Genomic DNA, 25387 nt, shown 5'->3' on the forward strand with positions numbered 1-25387 from the left:
AGAGGCATTAGCTTAATAAGTTTTCATGTGTTCAGCCACTACTCACTCACAAATGAAACAAATCTTTTCCAATATTCATTAAACATTTGCGAGCATTCTTATTTCAGAAATATCTTTTTCAATCTCATTTGACTTATGTAAATTTTCGTATTTCATTACATTTAGACCAGAACATTTTTTAGTATGTGTCATGAGGTTTATTATTTATTACATTTACACCCAAGAAATTAATTAAAGAAGAGTTGCAGGCATGCTATTGATTTATTCCACAGACAAAATCTACCTGTGTTAATATTACAAACTGTACATTTAAAAATGATAAGAGGCCTAGATAATCTATTGAGCCTTGGGCAGTAGATCAGTACTCATCCCGAGTATACACATGGACTTTGGACTCCCATCCAACAATGTGAGATGCACTCTCACCCTGAACTCTTGGGGGAGGGTCTAGGCCCTGCCCTGTATGAAATAACAGACTATGGACACCCTCCCTGGGGAAATGAGGGGATAATGGGGGGGGGGGTTGGGGGAGGGCACGGGAGGAGGGGAGGGAAAGGGAGAGGGACCTGGAACTGACTTGTGAAGCAACCTTGTTTCTTATCTAAATTTAAACTGAAAAATAAAAAAAGAAAGAAAGAAAGAAAGAAAATATAGTCTGGGCAGATACTGAATGTCATTTGGCTATAAAAAGCAAAAAAAATGATGACAACAATGAATTGCTGTTACTTTTAATTTTATGGAACTCATCAGCATGGCTTTTGGACAAAAAAGTTTAGAAAAAGAGCTTGAAAGCTGATGTGAATTCTAAAAGCTCTCCAGTGTCAGGGGGGTCGCTGATCCCCAGATAAATCCCACCAAGCATCTGGTATACCCCTTACCTTCCCCAAACAATAACCACAGCCTTACAAAGTCAGAAGAGTGTTTCATATGGTGATTATAGTGTCTATTGAAATGGGTGGTTCTCATACCAATCACCCTATTAATAAAATTCAAGACTGGTATTTGCAATTTTAGGTGTCACTTGTGAAAGAAAAGTGTTTCTTGGCTCTGTTATTTACTGGTAATGTCTACACTAACATAATTCCTCGACAGCATCACAAGTCTTAATAAAAGACCTTAGAAATAGACAAATAAACAGACATGTAATGATTTTAACATGATTGTTTAAGTGCCATGTTCTCTTCTTGCTCAGCTTATTTTGCTGTGATAGAGTCTCAGAGTATCAACAGTCATCAAACCATCCCCAGTCAGTGGCTTGTGAGTTCATAGTGTCACCCAAAAATAATAAGGAAGAGATGTAGATTTATTAGGGGAAAATGAGAACTCACAGCAGTGGGAAGGATTTAAGAAACACTAACTCCCAGCATTCCAGGTGATGTTTGTGGCTCTTATGCAGAGTTCAATGGAGACTAAGTCATCTTTATTGAAAGTGGTCATCTGAGCATGTCACTGAACAAATAAGGAGTCTACACTCTGTGCCAAACCTGAGAGTTACCCTCCTTTGTAGGAGGGATTATGTATTCTATGTGACCAACTACTGATCCATCCTGGACTTGCTCTTGCTCTCTGAATGGAGCTGTCTATCGCTCATCTTAATATCAAGCCTTTCTATTGCTTCTTATGCAAAAGACATGAAGGTAGTGTCACTTTTGGATCAGGCGAGCCTTCTCTTAATAAAACTGATTATATATTCATTATAGTTGAAAAGGCTTTCTAGAGGTATTAACACCAACTTGACTGTTTCTAGAATCTCGCAGATACATAGTCAGAATGGCAACCAAAATTTCTCTGTGGTGCTCTGCACCTGACCTTGCTGCCTTCGGGTTTTGTGTTCACTCACCCTGATTTTCCAATCCAGGACATTCTATGATCTACTTTGACCTGAGGCACTGGAAGCCACATCCAAGTAGAATCTGTCTATTGCCAATGTTATCGAGGTTTTACTGGATTTAAATACTCTACTAGAAGATTTGCTGAGAGTTTAGAAAGTCGAATTCCAAGCCCCATGGCCTAAAGAAAGTCTATAATGAGTTGAGGATTTGAAAAATAAACATTTAAAGACCATAGCTAAAGTTTAATTTAGTACCTGTAAAACAATTTGCATATTGAAAGTACGAAGCTCCAAATTACATAAAGGATGACATTAACTCCTATTAAGTATATGATGATCAGTTGGATAAAATCTGTTGAATACTGAGAAACTCTATGAAGTGAAAATTCGTAATGCTTTCCACAAATACTGCTGGCTATTAGCACTTGTATCTATGTTTGTTCTGTTGTTGTTGTTCATCGTCCACCTTTTCCATTAAGGTTTTCCAAGTTCTGACTTAATTATAAAAAAGATATTGGTAAATTATAAACAGTTAAATCTGTTGATTAAACTGATCAACAGGCTCTTAAAAACACAGCTCACAGGCTGTGTGGGATTCTTTAGTCAGAGGTTAAATGGCTAGCAGATGCTCCTGCTGAGTCAGGCAGAGATTCCAGAATGGCATCCAGCATTCTGCTCTCCAGTCAATTCATCAGTGCCCTGAATGTAGCTCTGCCCTGAGGGCCAAATCTGCTGCTGTCAGCTCTGAGCTGTGTGCACACTTTACTACAAAAAATAAAACACAGAATGAATATTACATGTAAACAAACTTGAAATTTTAAAATAGTTTACACTTTTCAAATGCATATGCTTTCCAAAAATATCTGGTAACTTCTGATTGACTGATGGTGGCTGGCAAACAGTTGAAGAATGAAAGGAGAAGGAGTAAGAAGGCACAGAGTGTCAGGAATGGGGGATCCACACTTTGGTAAGTATTCAAATGTAAAACAAAGGTGTAATGGGAACAGTTGCCCTATTCAGAACTCAGAAAAGCAGACAGGTTTAGCAGTGATGCATGATGGGAGTTGTGTAAGCTACCTTGGGAGAGGTAGTGTTTCTCTGTGTCATGCCTTCAATAAGGGCTAGAGTTGTTACCTTATTTTGACCAGGAAGCCTAAGGAGGGGCAGTTGTTAAGTTCTTCTTTCTAATGTTACTAGAGAAGCAGAAAGTAGTATCCAAAACTGACTTCAAGAGATGGGTCCATCCTCAGTTACCTCCAAGGTTTCAAAACTAACTAATACCATGCATCAACTCAAATAACTTAAAATAACATTTGTCAAGTAGTTTCATAAAATGTACAGGAAAATTCTTCATAGAAATTTCATATGCCCTGGATTTATGTGAGATAAGAAGTTCCTTAAAACTGAAATGATGTCTACCTACAACTTTAAGGTTAAGAATATTGTATTTTCTAACTAATAAAGGAAAAGAACTTACAAGAATATCAATGACTTCTGACATCACCATAATAATTCACATTCATTCTTATTGCTAAGATGTTAGAACTCATGAAACATAGTGATTAGAGTAATATAGGATAATGCTGAAGAATCTGAAGATTACCCTAATTTTAATCTCTTAAACTATTTCATGGAATGAAAATATATACATCCCACTTGAAGACATTGCAATGATTTTTTTAATTGATGATCCTGAGTTTGTCACAAGCCTTAGAATATGAAAACCCAAGTGTCTTTTGGCATCTCTGAGGCAAACATGTAATCAAGGCACCTGTATGGCTGTGAATGAAGTAAATTAATGTTTAATTTTAAATATTTTCAAATGTCCATTCCTTTGAATTATACTTTATATGTAGAAGGAAACCTGCAAAGAATGTACTTTTTATTTTATATTATTTACATTTTTGTAATGTTCTTATTTAAATTAGAAACATGAATGCTTCACATGTCAATCCCAGCTCCCTCTCCCACCCCTCCTCCCTTGTCCCTCCACCAGCCCCCAGATTTATATTTTTTAAAATTTAAATTAGAAACAAGGTTGTTTCACATGTCAGTCCCAGTTCTCTCTCTCTCCCCTCCTCCCACACCGTCCCACTGGTCCCCCCACTCCCCATCTCCACTCCATTCCCCAGGGAGGGTGAGGCCTTTCATGGGGGATATCCAGAGTCTGTCATTTCTTTCAGGGCAGCGCCCAGGTCCTCCCTCAAGATTCCTCATTATGGGATGGGCACCCAAAGTCCATCTGTATGCCAGGGATAAATACTGGTCTACTACCCGATGCCCCATAGTTTGCCTAAGCCTCCTCACTGACACCACATTCAGGGGGTCTAAATCAATCCCATGCTGGACTCCCAGCCTTCAGTCTGGGGTTCAAGAGCTCCCTCTTGTTCGGGTCAACTGCTTCTGTGGGTTAAACAAGTCTAGTCTTGACCCATTTGCTCATCAGCCCTCCCTCTCTGTCACTGGGTTCCAGGAGTTCACCTCAATGTTTAGCTGTGGGTGTCTTCCTCTGCTTCCATCACTCATTAGTTGAAAAAAACTTTGCTCTACATACTAGACATGTTCTCCAGTAGAACTGGGGATAGCTTGGGGGAGATGAGAGGGAATGGACGAAGGGATCAGAGGGAGAACTCTGGTTGGAATATGAAATTAAATTTAAAAGAATAAATTATTTTTAAAAACTCTCATCTTATTTCCTTAGTCCCTACCAGTAACTTTCACTCACTCAAATTCTGTGTTCAACAATGGCCTTGCATTTATGTTTCTACATGCTGCTTAATGAAAGTATTGGTTTCGATACTGATTTCTTTTTCCTTTCCTGTTCTATGACATCTTACTCTCCCAAGGAAAATCCTTCACACCTTATTTCATAATCTGCATGTTGTAGGTGGCCTGATACTTTAGCCCTGTAAGAAAGGTGGGCTTGGAGCTGCTGGGCCAGCTCTCAGTGTTTTCCTACACTTCACCTTCCTTAATGAGTCCTTGATTTGTGTCTACATCTTCTGTGGTAATTAAGACTTTAATTTTTATACTTTTATCAGGAAATGGTGATCTAATTATTTGCCTCTTTATATTGCTTTCAACATTTTACTTTATGAGAAGTTGAAGATACTTCAGGATATTGAATTTTACCAGTTCTATGACGAATACAGAATAATTTTGAAACATCATCAGTATCATATAGAGTAATATCCATGATAAAATATATTTGTGTTGTTTAGTTCAAAATTCATTCTGAGTCATGGCACATGTGAAACAAGACAAATGCACTCTACAGCTGAGTTTCTATCACTCAAGATGCTGTTTATGATTTAAAGAACAACAGTCAAAACCATGTGTTTCCCAGTGAAAATGAAAATAACCTCCTTATTTTTTGAAGTCTTTAAATTTCAGAATTATGTAGGCATAATTCTGTGGTATTAGATAAAATTGTATATAAGGCATTATGGATGCATATATACATTTTTACAAATTCACTATAATTATGAATGAACCATACCTATAGCTTTTGTTTTTATAAATAATCTGTAAACTCTCAGAGATGGGGATCATGTTTTATCATCGTGTAATATACCAACTCAGTGATAAAATAGAATACAAAATAATATATTGGTGCAGGGACTCATCAATTATTGAAAACATACAGGAGTGTAAGTTGATTGTATGTTTGAGAATTTGTCTTCTTCCCTCTATAAAATTATTGATTCTCTTTTATGACCTTTCAATTAAAATAAACAGCTAAGTTTTCTAAGTTAAAAACCTGTGATTTCCCCATTCATCATGCAACAGTGTGAAATGAATAATAATGTATATTAATTTTGCATGTCAGGAAAGAGTCTCCATGTAACTAAATCAGGAAACTATTATTTCTGAATTAGTGTTTGGGTTAAGTAAAATTGTGTCAAGAAAGTAATCTAATCAAAGAATTCATCTATGTATTACTAGCTTTATGATATCAGGCAAATTGCAATGCTCCTTAATAAAGGATAGTAATCATACCTAATATATGGGTTTATATATATAATCAACACAATTATTTTTATGCACATTAAGTATTTGGAAAAAAACTGGTAGTGTTTTCTTCTCTTGTTCTCATATATACCAAAAAATTCATATTTTGCTAGTAGTACTAAAACACATCTATGGATGTTAGAATAGGAATGGCCCTATAGGCTCATATATTTGAATGCTTGTCCTTAGGCAGTAGTGCAACTTGACAGGGATTAGGAGATGTGGCCTTGTTGGAGGAAGTATATCACTGAGGGTGGGCTTTGTGGTTTCAAATCTTAAGCCAGGCCCAGTGTGCCTCTCTTCTTGCTGCCTTCAGAGTCAGATGTAGAACTCTCAGGTCACCATGTCTGCCTACATGCCACCATGCTTCCCACCATGATGACATGGACTAAACCTCTGAAACTGTAAGCGTACCTCAAGTAAAGTTTTGTTTTATAAGAGTTGTTGTGATATTGGTGTCTCTTCACAGCTAGGGCTGGTTGAAGGGCCTCAAGAAAGTTCTTCAGAGGTGGAGCTTGCCCTGAGACACAGAACACATTTATCTTGAGGAGGAATTTGTGAAATAGCATTAAAGGTATAGTCAGCTTATTGAAAAGAAATACAAGGCAAGGTGATAGGAAGAATTTGATGAAAATGAAGACATTGGACATGTGGAATTTTAAGGTCCAGGTGGGATCTTGGGAGAGTCGAAAGTGCAGAAAGAGCTTGGAAGTCCTGTAAAAGACTTAAGGAGAGAACACAGAGCTGGTGAAAATGGATTTGACATTGAGGTGTAAAATCAGATGACTTGATAGTGAGAATCATGTCTACGAATGAGAAATAAAAATGTTGCAAAAGAAATTGATAGAAGGAACAGCAATAGAGAGAAGAGAAACTGCATGTACAAGGTATTAAAAACCAATCTGGTATGTGAAATAAGGCATTTCAGTAAAGCACAGCCAACATGTAGAAACATCGCAGAAGTACAATATTTTGTTCAGTTCCTTAGTCAATTTGATTTTAGTCATAAATAAATATTTCTCATTACAGTTGACTACTTTTTTGTAGTTGATTTTTTTCTTTTTTGGGGGTGAGGAGACTTGAAGTCTCCCTATGTAGCCAGACTGGTCTTGGACTCTTTACCAAAGGCTGGGGCTTACAGGCACGGGTCTTCAGACCCAATCTATGCTGTTTGTTTTTATTAAATATACCTTACAAGTACCATAAGCTAAGGCACAATTTATCATTTGTATTCATCTTGTTTTCTCATTTCTTTTTTTTTTTTTGGTTTTTTGAGACAGGGTTTCTCTGTGGCTTTGGAGGCTGTCCTGGAACTCGCTTGGTAGTCCAGGCTGGTCTCGAACTCGCAGAGATCCGCCTGCCGCTGCCTCCCGAGTGCTGGGATTAAAGGCGTGCACCACCAACGCCCGGCTCATTTCTTGAATGTAAATATTACTACACATAGTATAGAAATACAGGCATTCATGAATACACACACATGTACAAAATCTAAGAGAATATATACATGCACAAGAGAGATCTACATCCAGAGAAGCTGGATTTGTTTCTGTTTTCTGCTGTCATTATCTCTTCATTATTCTCTTCTTCTCTTGTTACATTTTATTTATCTACATATTTGTTCTTGCTTTTGGTATTAAGAATATATTTGTGTTTTCAGACTACTAAGACCACATAATGATTATTATGTTTTTTTATTTCTCTAAGGATGCATTTTTGTTATTTATAATCCAGTACTTTTGAAAATATAACTTTATAAGTTATGTCACTCAGAAACTTCTGAATATCAAGTTCATGTTTGTATTCCTGGAAATGGATCTAGATTGTTATAGAAGTTGAAAACGCAGTGCAGAAAGACACTGTCCATATTTACCTTCAGTGATTCAGCAAGCCCTCGCACACATCTGGCATGTCATGGGAGTCTTGTCTCATTTAGTACGGCATCTGTGAGACCCCTTGCAGTAAACAAGAAGGTACACTCCTGCTGAAGCATTGTCTTTCAAAATTACCTCAGACATAAAGTCGATGTGAAATGAGAGACTAGACTTGGTTTTTCAAGTCAAAGACAGCTGCACCAAAAGCACACCTCAGCAGCCTGCAGATTCACAAAAGCTGGAAACCTAGAGCATAGTGCACAGCCTCCAGGCAGATCAACAGGATAGGTCTGTGTCCTTTTTTTTTTTCTTAACCTACTTCATTTGTTCTGAGCCTCTTCTGGGCAGAATACTGGTCTTTGTTAATTCTAGGCTGGTTAGCTGGTTCCTGATTTCTCTATGCAGTTGGTCTGAGCTTTTTATAACAAGTCAGCTTGTGCTTTTCCCTGCCACTGCTGAGCTGCATGGAGGCAGAAGTTTGGGTGCTCTCAAGCTTCGGCTTAACCTTTAATATCTTGCCATGGTTGAGGAACACATTCATTGCTGTTGGAGGTGCAACAGATGTCAATACTGCTCTACAAGAGGCATTGAACACTGATGTCATCCATGATGGCCTTGCACATTGTTATGGATTCCCATCCGGTTCCGCTGACACCTCAGAGCCCCCAAATAAAACACAAGACACTATAAACTGTTGGGCAATGTCTAGGGCTTCTTATTGGCTAGCTCTGACTTAATTTCTAACCCATTTCTATCAATCTAAGTATTTCTACTGGAGAAATGCCCAGACACATGTTATTCCTCTTCGAGTCCTGCATCATGACTCATTGTGCCCACACCCCCGAGTATCCTCCTTGTCTCCTAGTCCCACATATCTTGCTTCCCTATTGGTCAACAGTGTTTTATTCATCCACCAGTAGGAGAAACATATGTACAGAAGACTTTCCCATCAGCACGTGGCATATGCAAAGCTGTCAAAGCCTCAGACAAGCACCAAATACATCTTTGTATGCTTGCATTGAAACATCGTAAGTTTATATATGTTAGATTGGTGGAAGCCATTATTTTAGCTGAGCACCAAATCAACCTAATTAAGTTTGATGACAACAAGAAAGTAGGGGAATTAGTAGGCCTCTGCAAAATCAATGAAGAGGGGGAAGCCATAGAAAGTGGTTGCCCATGTATAGTGGTTAAGGACTATGGGAAAGACTCTCATGCCAAGGGTGTCATCAAAGTGTACTTCAAATGCAAGAAATGAATAAAGTTGGCTCAAAAAATGTCAGCTTTCTGGGGATATATTCTTGGGGCATTGGGGTAGGAGGAAGAACTTAGGGAATATGGTCAAACTTAGGGACTTCTTCTGGAATCTCTTTTGAGTTCTTTATTCCTTGTCTTTTTTTTTTTTTGGTTTTTCAAGAAAGGGTTTTTCTGTGTCCTGGAACTAGCTGTATAGACCAGGCTGGCCTCAAACTCACAGAGAGCTACCTGCCTCTGCCTCCCAAGTGTTGGGATTAAAGGCAAGCCCCACCAAACCTGGTCACTGTCATTTTTTTTATTCAAAGATATTCTATTTATAAAATTTCGAGGCTATTGTTTATGTTTGTCATTGTGTGATTATTTTTATTTAAGCTAGAAACAAGCTTGCTTCACATGTCAATCCCAGCTCCCTCTCCCTCCCCTCATCCCCCACTCTCCTCACCAGGCCCCCAGTCCCCAACCCAATCTCCACTTTGATGGCGGGGCAACAGTGAGGCCCTCCATGCAGGATCTCCAGAGTCTGTCATTTCACCCAAGGCAGGGCCTAGGCCCTCTCCCAAGAGTCCAGTCTGAGAGAACATCCCTCATTGTGGGATGGACAGCCAAAGTCCATTTGTAGGCCAGAGAAAAATACTACCCAAAGCCCTGTAGATTACCTAGGTCTCCTCACTGACACCCACATTCAGTGGTTCTGGATCATTCCCATGCTGTCCATTCAGCCATCAGTCTGGGGCCCAAGAGCTCCCCCTTGTCCAGATCAACTGGTTCTGTGGGTTAAAACAGATTAGTCTTAACCCCTTTGTACTCACTCATATATGGATTTTAGACATGAAACAGGGGAGTGCCAGCATGCAGTCTCACTGCCAGAGAGTCTGGGAAACAGAACCTTCATCCAGTGACGAACGGAAGCAGAGGCAGACACCCATAGCTAAACACTGACCTGAACCCCTGGAACCCAGTGACAGAGAGAGAGGAGCGATGAGTAAAGGGGTTATTCCCTGTCTTCTAAATAGCTTCTCGAGAAGATGAAGTGTTTTACCTCCCATTAGAACAACGTTGTTTTATCTCCTTGTTCACATCTTGTTTTAAAACAGCCTGTTGTTTCACTCCCTTTAACATGCTTTCTTAATAAAGTTCCTCCAAGGTGGAAGGAAGTAGAAATTGAATTTCATGAGGCTGGTAAGAGGGCTTAATGGGAAAAATTGCCTGCAGAGTAAGACCAGTGATGCGTTTTATCCCCATTTCCCATGTAAAGCTTGAAAGAGTGATTCAGCTCCATGAAGTTGCCCTTTGACCTCCACAGGAGCACCAAGTTTTACACACACACACACACACACACACACACACACACACACACACTGCATAAAATTAAAAGATAATCATTTTTTAAAGAAAGTAAGCTTAAATACTTTGCCTTCTTGCAGAACTAGCTACATAAGTTTTCCTTGTGACATACATAGTAAGGACTCATGATGCTTAATGGTATTCTTAGGATACAGTCAAAATTATTAGTATAAATTAAGAAGAGAAAAATTGACTGAATTTTCTGTCTTATTTGAAGGGAAATAAGGGATATTTTCAGGTTTTCAAATAGATACATGGAAATACATAAAGGGAAAGAAAAGAATCACACTTCATACTTTCCCTTCCATTCTGTGGGAGTCAGCAAGTCTGAGGATTGTATAGCCAAGGAACCAGTAAAAATATGAAACCACTAAACTGGACCACTCCCTGGGCAAAAAGAAAGGTTTATTTGGGGACCATACAGCCAAGACTATTTGTTCAAGGCGGGGGGGGGGCAGAGAGAACAGAATATGGCAGAAAAAGCAAGTGGATCTTATGTCAGTCAGTGGGGGGTGAGTGGTGGCTTTCAGATACAGGCTGTTCACATTAAGTGGGATCTAGATGCCCTTGCCAAAATTAGTTGATATTGGGGTTGGATAAGGGAGGCAGTGGCTTTTCTGGTAAACAGAAATGTATTCTTGAGCTTCTGTTTCTCAATAGCAATCCTTTTATCTTTCCAGAGTCCTGTGTAAGACACTTTCACTACCATTTGAGGGCCTGCTGTGGACCTAACAGTTTGTGTAGCTCGCCAACCTGATAAGTGTTTTATGGCAGGCTTGTCTACATTTCACAGGACAGCAGGCTGGTGACTCATGCTCCTGTTTACTCTGAAGTATCAGAAAGATGTCCCTTTTCTGGACATCCAAAGCCTTCATCTTCATCTACGTGAGGCCCAATCCCCCGTGGTCAAAGTTGGTTTTTTTCACTGTGTCTATGAGGTTAAAATGCCATTCAGAAATGACTTCTAAGCCCTGGCATGTGGCCAAACAAATAACCAAACATAGCCATCACTGAATATAAACTTAATCATTTCACCGTTAAGGTCTTATTCTTCATCCAAACATCTAAGAGTTCTTCATGAATGCAAAACACGACCCTCACACCAGAGGGAATAAAAAATGGCTTGTTCTGAAGCCAAATGTGAGTAACAATTGCCCAGAAACACAGATTTAACTTGCTCTGAGTCCTCTTTATAAAGTAGTAACAGTTCATTGAAGGTTTTGTAGTAGGAAAACAGAGAAAGAGATGAATTAAGGTCCTTCCTTATCTAGCAAGCTTAAAGCAAAGAGGGAAATCTCTGCTATAGGCCTCACAAGCTATGTGGTAACACTCATAGCCTTTGGTTGGTTGAGACTAATTGTCTATTAAATTAACACATTCTAAACATTTTCATTTGTTAATCACAAGAATGGATATGAAGGAGGCTATAGAAACAAACAGATGGAAACTGTAGTCAGTTCTGCATCTGAAACAGGCCAACCTCTCCACAGGTAGTCAGCATTACACAAGGCCTTTGGAAGGCTCACTTCTTTTGAGTTCTCTTTCAGGAACATTCTCTCACATCTTTATAAATGTAAATGATTCATCAGCAAGCTCATGACTGACCATAATGTCCGTGTTAAAAATAAAAAATAAAAAACTAATAATTCTTAGGGCTTTGACGCATTTAATGCACAATGCATTGATAATTAGCATGTTTTAAGATGAAAAATTATATCAACTAATTAGTACCATTTTATGGTATGAATCACGCCTCCAGCCCCTTAGATAGTGTTGGTTTGTATTCATGGAGTCAGGCCTGATCAATGGGGCAGAATCAAGTCTAAGCAACACAGTTCTTCTTTCCAGCTTTCCTCTGTTTCCCTGTTGTATCATAACTGTCTCATACAACTGAAAACTAAAGAAAACAAATAAAGAACACCTAGCACTTCCATTTCTGAAACCGCTAGGCTTACTCAAAATGCAGCAATATACTCTGAAAATTCTTTGGAATTTTTTAGTATGCAGTCATGGAAATTATCATGTACAAGATTACTCAGGTGTAAAAATCCTAAGCAGTTCTCAGATTCAAATGGACCTACATGTACTACAAAAAATAAAGAGTGAGCAGGGTCTATGAGGTGGCCCAGAGGGCAATGAGAAACAAGCACACACATTTCCTCTTAAGACTTTAAACCAGTACCTGAGGGCTCTAACTTTATGGCCTAATTACCTCTCAAAGGCAATGCTTCCCAATATCTCACTGAGAATTAGGTTTCTGTATGAATCCGGTTGTGATACATTTCATCAGTAGCAGCAACTCTTATTATAGTGTATCATTAAAATCACCACGATAGATAGCAGAAGTATGCTCAGAGTTGAAGAGAAAGACACCAACTGAGGTGTCTGGGGAAGGCACACTTTACTCTTGATTGCTCTATACCTGAGTAATCTTGTACAAGATAATTTCTATGACTCAATACTAAAAATTCCAAAGAGTTTTCAGAGTGTACTGCTGCATTGTGAAGAGAAACATGGGAGACAGAATGGGAATTTGGTTCATATTCTAACTCAGGTGGCAACTGTACCTTTTCCCCATAGGCTGGGGTCAGACCTCCCAGTCTTACTCAGTTGGTCAGCCTGAAAAGAATCAGCATGGAGGCACTGAAGAAGAACTTTGGAAGAGGTCACTGCTGCCATGAGCAAAGGACCACTGCTCCAGCCTACCAAATTCTAGAATAGAACATTGGACCTTTGTATATACGAGGGTTTTACTGGGTGGGGAGGAATGAAACATTTGTATAAAAGTCTTCCATGGTGGAAAAGATAAAAATATTTTAAATCCCTGTCCTAAACACAAGTTTTATAGCAGTGATACAACTCATTTTTGATATTTTTAAGTAGATTATGACACATGATTCCTATATTGAGCATGTTAAATAAGGAAATAATAAGTCCATTTTGACTACTACATGTTGAACAAAAAATAAATAAGTAAGAAGGAGGACTTGACGGCTCCTACATATGGTGGAGGAGAAGGTATGCTGTAGGTATGAGGGAAAGTGTAACCGGGGACAGGGACAGAAACATCTGGGAGAGTTGAGAGTGAACATGGCCAGACTGAGCTGGGCCATGTGAGGAAAGAGGGAGAGCCAGAGAAGAGCAGCTGGCCAAGGGTGGCTGCCTAGGCCGAGAGACTGACATAACCAAAATACTTAGTTAAACAGGGGCCAAAGGAGCTGGGGGAAGGAAGCACAGTCCAATACCTGGGCTGGAGAGTTCAGGGTCAAGAGCAGGGTCTGCCAGCCAGGAAACCCTGTGATGGGAGAAAGTGAGGGATGCTGGGAGAACCTGCCTCTCCTTTGATATGCTAATAAGCACCCGAGGTTTGAGACCTAACAGATATGAAATAGTGAAGCAAGGACCAGTCAGGATTCTCTCTTTTGAATGAACATACCGAAAAGCAAAAACTATGGCCGCTCCATCCACTCCCCTTACTCACTCTTATGCTATAGCCGCTTGTCTCGTCTTCTATAACACATGTAACAAGTAGCAACTATTCCCATGATGTGATGGTTATTTTTAATAAATTTCTCAACTCAAGAGAAAGCCATTAAGTTTGCTTTCATGTATCATAGGTCAATTGTTCCTGACAATTATTATCTAATAAAAAAACACATTTTCTTTTAACGCATTTAAAGCTTTTTATTTAGTATTTTTGTTGAAATTAGACTTTTTCATACACTATATTCTGATTAGAGTCCCCTCTCCAAACTCTTCTCAGATCTCCATAACCCCGAAACTCACCCAGATGCACACCCTACTCTCCATCAATAGAATGAAAAACAGGCATCTTAAATAATAGTGATGATGATAAAATAAATAAAGATATAAAAAAACATTGTTAAAGGAGCAAAAGAAAGAGCATAAGAAACACATTCAGATGCCAAGACTCACAGATTCTTTCACACACACACAGAGAGAGAGAGAGAGAGAGAGACAGAGACAGAGAGAACCCATAAAAGCAAAATCAGAAATCATAACATATAAGCAAAAGATTTGTAATGGGAAAAAATGCCCAGACAAAGTGCTGTGAGAATAACACCTTCCAAAAATAGCATTAAGTTCATTTTGAGCCAGGCGGTAGTGGCACATGCCTTTAATCCCAGCACTCGGGAGGAAGAGGCAGGCGGTTCTCTGTGAGTTCGAGGCCGGGCTGGACCGACAGCCTCCAAAACAATACAGAGAAACACTGTCTCGTAAAACCAAAAAAAAAGTTCATTTTGTGTTGGCTATCTACTGGTATCAACTGCTGTACATGTTGTTTGTATACCTGGTGAGTCTCTGTAGGAGGGAGGAAGATCGTAAGAGCCACTAGGAATGGAAGACACCAATGAACAGGTGCATCTTAGATACAAAATGACTGAAACATATATGAACTCACACTGAAACTGTAGCTGGACGTACAAGGGTCTAAGCCAGATGGTGTCAAAGAATTGAGAGGTGAAGTAGACACAAGATCCCACCCCTAACCTAGAAGCTAACTCCAACTGATACATGTAATTTTCATGTTGTAAATTAAATAGCCCACTAAAAAGGGGGCTTCTATCTCATTTTGAAGGTTTTTCCTTATCAATCTAATAATATTTACATTTCATGCACATACATACACATTATTTACATATGTATGTATATATGCATATATATAGGAAATCAATAAATTAAAAACTAAATTAGAATCAAAAGCTCAAAATTATAATTTATTGTTTTTTCCTAATGTGTATATTCCTATTTTAAATGTGTGTGATTGAATGTGTTTGTGTATGTATGTGGCCATTGCTCACACCAGTGTATGCACATATGGAGTCCAGAGGTTGGCAGCTGTCTTCCTCTCTTATGTCCTATCTTACTTTTGAAGACATGATCTTTCACTGAATCTGAAGCTGGCCACCCAGTAGATTGAGTATTCAGAAAGCTCCCAGGATGCTTTTGTTTCTAATCAGCTCTCAGCAATAGACTTACAGGTATGTGCATATATGATTGGTTCTGGAAACACAAACTTAGGTCTTAATGCACCTCAACCACTGAACCAGATATTTAGCCCCCGGTAGTTATTTTATTTTAGATGCAGCTGTATGTATGAGTGAGTCTCTATCTGTCTGTCTGTCTATCTGTCTCCCTCTCCCCTTCTCCCCTTCCCTCTTTCCCTCCTTCCCTCCTTCCCTCCCTCCCTTCCTCCCTCCCCCCCTCTCTCTCTGTGCGCACATGTAAACATGCTATGGAATAAACAGTTTCATAAATGCTAAATACAACTTACAACTAACCTACACTTACATCTCCCAAAAGTTTCTTGTATCTTATCATTTTTCTTTACTCCACAAAGACATGTTTTCCATAGCTACTTGCATGTCTTTGGCACTTAAGTTGTAATCTTCAAAGTGAAGGAAATATATAATCTACTTACAAGTTTCTCAATTGCCTGTCTGACTTCAGATTGCCAGTTACTGAATGCAGCACTTTAATCCTTGATGCATGTCAAATCCCTATTCCCAGCACATATTAAAAGTCAGTAGATGTATCTGTTTTCTTCCTATAGACATTTTTCTTCTTTCCAAATAGTCACTGTTTTTCCTGATCCCAGTATCTTAGGGAATCCTAACATTACAGTTCTATAAATATGAATCCATATTATTTTTCTTTACTATGCTCACATGGCCAAGTAAATACAGGTTTTTACATAGACTTCTTAGAAACTAAATCAGACATGGTGCTGAAAGGTCTAATTTCCCTGTGTTTGGACATAAGGCTCTTCCATACAATGAAATTTCAATTTAATTGTGACTTAATGTTGGAAAACTTATAATTTTGGTTCTTTGTTGTTCTTACCTTCCTAGTTCTTAGTTTAATTTTAATGTTGTCTTATCATTTTAAAAAATAAGTGGATTTTCATGGTTTTTTCCATGATTTTTATGGCATATACATGTGAAAATTGTTGTCACTGTCGATAAAAATGCAAAGAACCAAATGTAATCACTGAAATAGGAAAAGAATGCAATTTGATGTTGGGTGAAAGAAAGTGTCATCCAGTTGGTTTTAAATATAATATGTACTATATTGATTAATGAAGTTTGTATTGAATTTTAGAAATTTAATGTAAAATAGAGGAAAGAATGGGATTCTATATCTCATATAAATCACATTATGTGAGTCACCTCAGGACAGGTAAAATAAAAAAAAATCTGGTATGTTGTAATTTCTTTAATCATTCAATTGCTCTGAAAAATGTTATGAAATCTCTTTAACTTTGATTTTCTTAAGAAAACTGGGCCAAGAGCCGTAGCATCACAGTGCTTGTGAAGAGCCTCTGTTAAAAGTAACTGCTGATGCCCCAGAGAGGTCATGGGCATCTTCACTGCCTTCATATCTGCCCCTTCTGTATCTTCAGTTGATATTGCAGTTTATTGTGGGTGTCAGGTTTATTGTGAGCTGTTTGGTTTTTCATTGTATGAGATCCAAGTGTTGACCACCAAACTGTTCTTCCTCAACAGGCTCAGAGGCCAGTTAGCCTCTGTTGAACAGGGAATTCCATTCCTCAGGATCCCAAGATTAGTTACTGGGTGTTTCGGCTATAGGAGAGATAGGAGGGAAAGAGAACTGAGGAAAAGAAAAGAGAAAAATTAACTGAAATGCTTGTCAAGAATTTTGTAATTGCCTGATAATTCAATATTATCTATTTGGTATACACATATAAAATGAAGCTAATTTATAAGTACTTCTGGGAAAAGCCTTCACTATTGTTGCTAATCAATGACTAACATTCTTCTGAGTGAACTTGGGTCTGAACTGTCTCGGTCTATCATTGTTTTTATTTAATCAGACCTTTGTTTCAAAACATTAAAAGGAATTATTGATGTTTAAATATTCCTTCAGGTTATGTTTAGATCTATTACCAGAATGTAATCTTGGTAATCAGAATGTAGTATAGCTAAATGGAATTATAGCTATGGGAACTATCTTAATTTTTTTCTCATTATCTCTTTTGAGATGTAGCGTGCTGGCAAGTGACTGCTAATGTACTTATCTTAAAAGTGACTTCAGGAATTTATTGTGGCTAAAAATCTGTTACATTCAGCTGAGCCTAATTATGTTGACTATTTGCCAAATGTACTCTAATTGAATTAATTGAAGTGGTAAGTCTTGTTACTACTGCCTTCTCTGAGTGTAATATGTTGAAAATAACTTTATAATGCATCACGGGTGGTAAATGCTATTCAGAGAACACCTGAATGAAGCACCAAAAAAATCCCCCTGGGAAATGAGCATAGTTTCATCTTCTCTGAGTTCTGGGTTTGCTCTCAATCCAGATTGGATGCATTAAAGCTTTCTGTGATTCAGAAACTTACATGGTTTCTGTCTACTTATATGAGAGAAACAGTATTCTACAGTTTTCTATGCATTATCTCAGTTCATTCTAGAATATCTTGTGTAGGAGCTGCTGTCAGGCTAACTACTACTTTCATTGTTTCCTGGGCTTTAGATTAAAACCAGATGTTTTAGCACAGCTTTCTAGTTCTGACATATGTATCAGAGACCAAAAATGAATGGTAAGACACCTGCAGAAGCTCAACAAATGACTGCAATAAATTCAGAACTTGGGCAGAATGGTATGTTTGTGAGATGTCAGGAGGAAGTATATGCAGTCACATGGGTGTTCTAACTCTAGGATATGTAGATCCAGTTCTTAATTTCAATGCAATTAGCAGTGGACATGAGTAAAGAAGACAAATAAATACAGGAGCAGTTGTTATTGGGGCGGCACATATCTTAGGACTCTACCGTTACATGGTTTATATTATGTGGTAAGAAGCTTCATTAAGTGTCAAGGTCAGTTGTTGAACCAACTATTGTTGCTACTATGGCAGACCCACCATCATTATAGATAGTACTAAAAGAAGGTGGCACTAGATTTTTGTAACTTGCTTCATCAGAGAGAATTTCATAGGCTTCTATGTACATTTCAGGTGGCTGGCAGGGCAGGGCATTATGTGACAACCCTATGGACAATACCTATCTTCAAATATATATGACTATATTGGTGGTCAGGCCAGAAGAAAGTGTTTATCAGTAAAAGAGACTGTCAGGCTTTTTTCTTGAGGTGACTTATTGGAAGTGTCCATTGTTAAGGTTCATATGAACATATGGTTCACCTCCATCATGACACATTTTTTCTAATTAATTTTTGTGTACTTTGTTTATTGACACTGGCCTGAGCCACCTAACCTCAAGTGCTGGGATTGTAGGTTTGTGCCATTATGCCTGGTTAATAGAGAGATACTTAGTAACTGCAAAGAATAAGTAAACATATCCTATAAAATAATAATTCTCCACAGCTTGTTACATATAAATTATTTTATAATAAACTAAACAACTTATTATGAAGATCTGTGGTTACTAGTTTTATACATTTTCCAAACATTTCGAATAGTAATTATTTGTCTCCTGATCAATAGAAGATATCACTTAGTTACTAAGTATATTGGAATTACCATACTAATTTCCAAAATTATTGATTTATGTATGTATACACATTTCAAATTTCATATACAGAGGCCTCACAAACTCCATAGCTAGGGTATTTGCTTTTTCAATATGTTATATAAGGCATAAGCAGTCACTTGGTTTTCAGCTAGTAAAGAGTCTCTGTGTGTTAGAGAGTTCTACATCTTGATTAACATCTTTGTTTTCCTGCCTTGGTATTCACTTGCTATGTACTTATCACAGGTGTATTCATTTTTCTCTGTTTGAGTCTGAAAATGAAATGTAAAATGGATCTACTCTGTCTCTCTTCTGTACACCTGGAAGTTTTTCCCCTTCCAGTCTGTCTGTTAATTGCAGATGTTAAAAAGAAGAAGACACTCAGGCAGATAAGTAGCAAACTGTTGTTCAGGAGAGAATTCAGTAAGCATAGACATTGGCCTTCCTTCCTTGGGTAATCTGGCTTCATAATCTTGTAAAAAGTATTGGACAGGAACTAGTAAATATTTTGGGGCAAAAAACTAATTGAAAGACATCTTAGATTGCAAATTACCACGAGACAATTGAAGCTTTCAGACTCCTAGAGAAATACTGGATATTGCAAAAAATGGTGGCAACTGTCCTAACACATTTATAAGTATGAATGAATGCATATGCATCCAGAAATGAATGCTTTATATAGAAAGTATGTCTTCCTATCTTGGGATGAAATAAATAATCCTATTTTGTTTTGTTTGATCTGTAAGGAAAATATGTATAAAAGAACTGATAACGAAGTTGCCACATGTTTGCTGGATCTTTATTTTCTTCTGAACTTAAAAGTACTAAATGTATAAAAGTCTAGTCATAAACGACAGAACATTCACATAAACGTGTGTGTGCTGTGTGGATAGGTGTCATTGTGCATACAGGTCACGGTAGCCAAATACAGCTACTACTAATATTTTTAAATTTTCCAAGTTACATAATTGTAACACTTTATTTGAAAACCTCCCCATCATCTCTGAACCGATATAATAGCTTCTAGGGTGTCAACTGACACATTTTGGAACATCTATTTGAGTGAATGCCTCCTAAACAATTGAGCCTCTGTTAAGGAAGTCTTGAACCAAATGCATTGTCACAAACAAGACAGTGGGAAAACTCAGTGCATGCGCATGTGCCCAGTGCTAGATTTTTCCACTGAATTACATGAGCGGGTCTCAGAAGATTGCCACTGAATATATGGGAGAGAATTGTTTAGATAGTTCCTTAATGAACCACATGCTCTCCCATACTGGAGAAAATTTCTGTTGATAAAATTCATCCCCTCAAGGGAAAAAGGAAATAAAAAGACTCAATAATTTATATGAAATCTTCATTTCATGAATAATATTGGACTAAATGACTCATAATGTTATATAGACATCGCAGTCTGGCAGAGATTCTGTTTATTTTTACATAGCCAATGGTAATAATTTGTCATCATGGGATCCTTGGCTTTAGATTCAAGACACTACCTGAAAATACTTATTGTATTTGCAGATGTTTGTATGTTTCTACTGACTCTGGGAAAGCCTGATATGGGTACATTCCTGTAGAGGTGATATGTTCACACAGTACTGTACTGAGAACCTAACTCTTCAGCCCAATGGGCACAAACCTTGACATTCACATTGTCAATGTAACCTGCCTTTCTCTGGGGAGGTCATGTGCCCATTGTCAAAGAATAGCAAAGTGGCTGTGACTGCCACTCTTTGAGACTAGAAGGAAGCTACAAGTTTGATTACTTCAGTGTCTAAGAGTTCAAACTGACTTGAATTTATTTCATTTTTTTTATTTAAGTTAGAAACAAGCTTGCTTCACATGTCAATCTCAGCACCCTCACCCTCCCCTCCAATCTCCTGCAACCCCCTCCCAAATCACCACTCCCCTCCCCAAAGAGGGTGAGGCCCTCCATGGGGGATCTCCAAAGTCTGTCATATCATCTGGAGCAGGACCTAGGCCCTCCCCCACATATCCAGGCTGTGAGAGCATCCCTCAATGTGGAATGGGCTCCCCCAGACTGATGGCCAAGAGGCCAGCATGGGACTGATACAGATCCCCTAAATGTGGGTGTCAGTGAGGAAGCCTCGGCAATCTATGTGGCCTTGGGTAGTAGATCAGTATTTATTCCTGGCATACAACCTCACTTGAATTTATCATGACTCCTTTCTCCACACAATGCTGTATTTTAAACCTTTGTCTCATACATTCTCAGCAGAACTCTGCTACTAAGTTGTATCCCCAACATCCTTTCTGCTTTATATTTGAAGGTAAACTCCCACTAAATAGTCAGAGGTAGGCTTGCCCTCACTCAGTCTTCCTTAAGCCAGTAAATGAATACAGGGCATTTTGTTTAACTGGCAGCAGAGATGAAAACAATTTTGGTGGAGTCTAACTATCTGCATCCTGCAAAAATGGCTACACACTCAATGTCACTTGCTTTTGTTGCCAGAAATTAGTACCTGCCATGTTTTTCTTTTTATTGTGACTTGGGTGTGCCTTAAGAATAGGTAGCAGTTCTGGAACAATTCTCTTCATGGTCCTTTGCCAAGTCCCTCTGATAAGTGATCAACTTTCCTGCATTTGTGAACTGGTATGTGTGTAAGATTAACATAGGGACATAAAGAGAAGCAAAAATAGAGAGGAAAGAAGGAAAGGGCAAGAAGAGGGGATAACTGGGTGATAATGGACCAGATATAAGAGTTGTTGATTCTCCTGTTTTTTAGTTTTTATCTGAAAACATGTCAAACTGAAGGAGCAAACTTGTGTAAGCAAATGCTTTTGTTTCACTGGATATGGTGGTTTATGTCTTTTATCCCATCACCCAGTAGGAAGAGACAGAAGGATCTCTGTGAGTACAAAGCCAGCATGATCTGCAAAGCAAGTTCCTGGGCCATCAGAGCTACATAGTGATACCTTGTCCCTGCCACTTCCCCTACACAAATTCTTGTTTCTAATGCATGCACTGTGCAGACACAATCTGGTTGGGTTGTAGAAGGAATATAAACACAAACACCTCAGACCTGAAGCACAGTATGTTTTGTGGATAAAGAATTCACACCATGCATGGCCAAGCTCTATACAATACCGGCGTGTGTGTGGTCTTTAAAAGAATGTAATGAGTTTTTGTTTTTAAATCTTTGCTGTGTCACCTTAGAAGTTAACCTATGCCAATCATCTTTTGAAGTCTAAAAATAAATTTTTTTCTATTGTTTTTGTTTTTAATTGCAAAATATATTTATTCTTTATATTTCATAGCTTAGTTAACTTGACAACTATTTATACAAGGAATTTAAGCATAATATTTCTGTTAACTCCTATGGAAATAAAGTTTTTCAACTAGTAGATCTAAGTCTAACATGATATGTTCATTACATATGTTCAGTAGTTTTAGAATTTTATAAAGGTCCATCCATTTTGAAATTTAGTGCCCTAGAAGCAAGTTATATTTTTCTCTTTCGTATTTACTCTGAATGGACAGAGAATTACAGATTTGTTTGTGTCCACATATCCCTACCTCATCTCTCTAACTCACAATTGGGAAGATTGTAACAACTATGACTATTATTTGCATTAAAAATAATAACGTGTAAATAGCATCTTTCCAACTTTTCATTTTGGTAACAAAAATAAATGATATATTGGACCCACCTTGTCATTAAGGCAGAACCATGTTCATAATGAAAACAAATGATCATAAAATTGTCAAGAAACAAGAGAACACATTACAGAAGAAAGCAACAATGATGGTAACAAAAAATATGCATTAATTCAAGAGAACTTTTCCTGGAGATATACTTCTGAGCTGGTTTGTCTCTACTTGCTCAGTCCCATGGTTAAGAATTTCCAGATGGATTCTGAAACTCAGGCTCCAGAGAAGCTAAAAGTCAGTTTGTATTTGAGACACATTCAGACCCTCAGGAGTTTGCAGTTAATGTGACTGTGACAGTCTGGATTTAAACCTCAGTCATCTTGCCTAACTGTTACTCCATACTGCTGAATTTGTAAGGCTTCTTGTTACTCTGAGTGTGAAATGAGTTAATAATATGAAACACGCTAGTAGCTGTCAGTGAGCACTCTGAAACTATTAACTTTAATATTAGTAAAATTCAAGCACATATAGATTTTAGACTAGTTAAAAATTATTTGCTTGTAGCAAAAATATTTACTTATAGCAAAAAACAATTAATTGTGTGATCCAGGATTTGTCTATCCTGAATATACATATCCAGTATACTACTCAGATACCTTGTTTTATATGATTGTCTTTATTTCATCTTCAAGCTTTTATCCTTTTTGATTATTACAGTTTTGCTTTTACTTTGAAAAGGTTTTAAATTCATGCATATTTTTTCATACTTTAGAATAAAAATTTTCAGCATGAATAATCTTTTAAATTTAACATTTAATACTTAACCACAATCATTCATTATATAGAATATTAAACTTTTATAAACTGTGTTGCTAATGCTGACAACTAAACAGAGAAAAACATGCCACAACTTTTAAAGCCCATTTCTTAACTATGGAAGTACAAATTTGTGTACTGCAACATCTTTGGAAGGAAGAAGGAAGATGGGGCAGAAAGAGGAAAGCCATGCACACCACTAAGAAAAAAAGAGAGAGGAATAGAGCCTAAGAAATACAATGAACATAAATCCAACACATGTCAGCCATGGGGTTATTTAAGTTATTTAGAATAGTTGCAAATTTTTACCAATATCAGTTTACAAGATTGACATTATGTGGGTTGATTTTTAATGAACTACTTGGGCACAAATTGTTCTAACAGATCCTAATAGTGGTCCAATTTGCAGCTGGTTGATTGTTTTCCTTACTATTATACACAAAGCAATTTTGCATGGATAAAGATGTTTTGTCTAGTTCTCAAGAAAATATTAACAACTAATAGATGTTCATTAAAGAATATTGAGGCAGAAGAATTTAAATCAAGAAAATACATAAAAACAAAATCAGGGTAGGTTTTTGATACTAAGCAATTCAAAACACGAAAAAATGGTTTTGATCTAGATTTGTATATACATATGCATGTGCATTTATAATATACTATTTTGTGATATACACATATATTTGTGATATATATATATATATCAAGTAATATTATAATACACTGTAGGATCATTTAAGAAGGAGATTGTGGTGGTATTTTGTTTGTGCTCTAAAAAAATAAAGCTTGCCTGAAGATCAGAGGGTGGAACTAGCCATTAGTTAACCATAGAGGCCAGGTAGCAATGACACATGCCTTACATCCCAGAATTTGGGAAGCCACACCTTTAATCCCAGCACTAGGGAGGTTGAGAGAGGAATATATGGCAGATGGAAACAAGATCTTTTGTCCATTGAGTCTGAGGATTTTTGGAAACAGGAGTTCAGTCATTTTAGTCTGAGAATTTCATAGAAGTAAGAACACTAGTGGCTGGCTGCTCTGCTTCTCTGATCTTTCAGCTTTCACCCCCTAATATCTGACTCTGGGTTTTTATTACTAAGACCAGTTAGAACTTGTGCTATAGGAGATCTAAGAAATTATTTGTTAAGAGAAGGAATTATAGAAGGCATCTTATTTATAGGATTTCTATCCAGATTGAAATCTTAACCACTAGTAGTTATGGATGGATTCAAGGAGTATAGAGGGTTCTAGAAATAGCCTTGGAAGCACATAGGCAGGAGAGTGAATAGTGTGATCTAGACTTGATTAAATTATTTCTAAATTTGAATGCTGGCGAAGAATCATACTGTAAAATTATTTTAGCTCAAAGACAAGTTGAGTATACTTACAATTATTTTAGAGATTTTGCATTTTAAAACATTTTTTATGTGTAAGAGTGTTTTGACTGCAGTGCATGTCAAAATACAACAAGGTTACATTTTCAGAGCACACCTAAGCAAGCAGAAGAGGACATCAGTTACCCTGGAACTACAGTTACAGAGAGTTGTGAGCCACCAAGTGGGTGCCTATAACCAAGCCAGTCCCCTCAAAGAAAAGTCAGTTCTTCAACCATTGAGCCATCTCTCCAGTCCCAAGATTTGGTTTTGATCTGTTTGTTTATGCTTTGATATATTATTTTCTCTTGTTACTAACCAAGCAAAAGTAGTTAATATAGATGTGGCAGGATTAGAACTGTTTTAGGTCAGGTAGTTGAAGAGTAAAAAATCAAAGATGATCATTATTTCACATAGTAAATTAGATAATAGTATGTTTATTTACAAAAATAACCACAGGAGGAAAAGATTATATATGGCCCATATATTAGCAAAACCATTGGAAGAAAAACATATGTACATGTGTAATGTGTTTTGGTGAATTGGATTTAGTTTTAGACTTATATTAACAAAAAGTAAAAGAAATTACAAATTAAAGTTAAAAATCAGAGTACTGCGTGTTATTCAGTATGCCTACCTTCATGTGGGAGGCTCATATGTGTAAATGATGAGTTGAAAGATAGCCTGGGCTATATGGTGAGTCCAGAGAAGTCTGGATTACATAGTGACATGCTGCCTCATGCTTCTCACTGAA

At 37.5% G+C, this 25387-nt stretch overlaps 1 protein-coding gene across 3 annotated transcripts in view; it reads left to right on the forward strand.

The window, feature by feature from the left end:
• Nucleotides 1-25387, forward strand: part of Mdga2 (MAM domain containing glycosylphosphatidylinositol anchor 2) — an 819241-nt gene that overhangs the window by 442821 nt on the left and 351033 nt on the right. The gene's annotated exons all lie outside the window — the stretch shown is intronic.

This window comes from Mesocricetus auratus, unplaced genomic scaffold, assembly GCF_017639785.1.
Source record: "Mesocricetus auratus isolate SY011 unplaced genomic scaffold, BCM_Maur_2.0 Super-Scaffold_15014, whole genome shotgun sequence".
Classification (NCBI taxonomy): domain Eukaryota; kingdom Metazoa; phylum Chordata; class Mammalia; order Rodentia; family Cricetidae; genus Mesocricetus; species Mesocricetus auratus.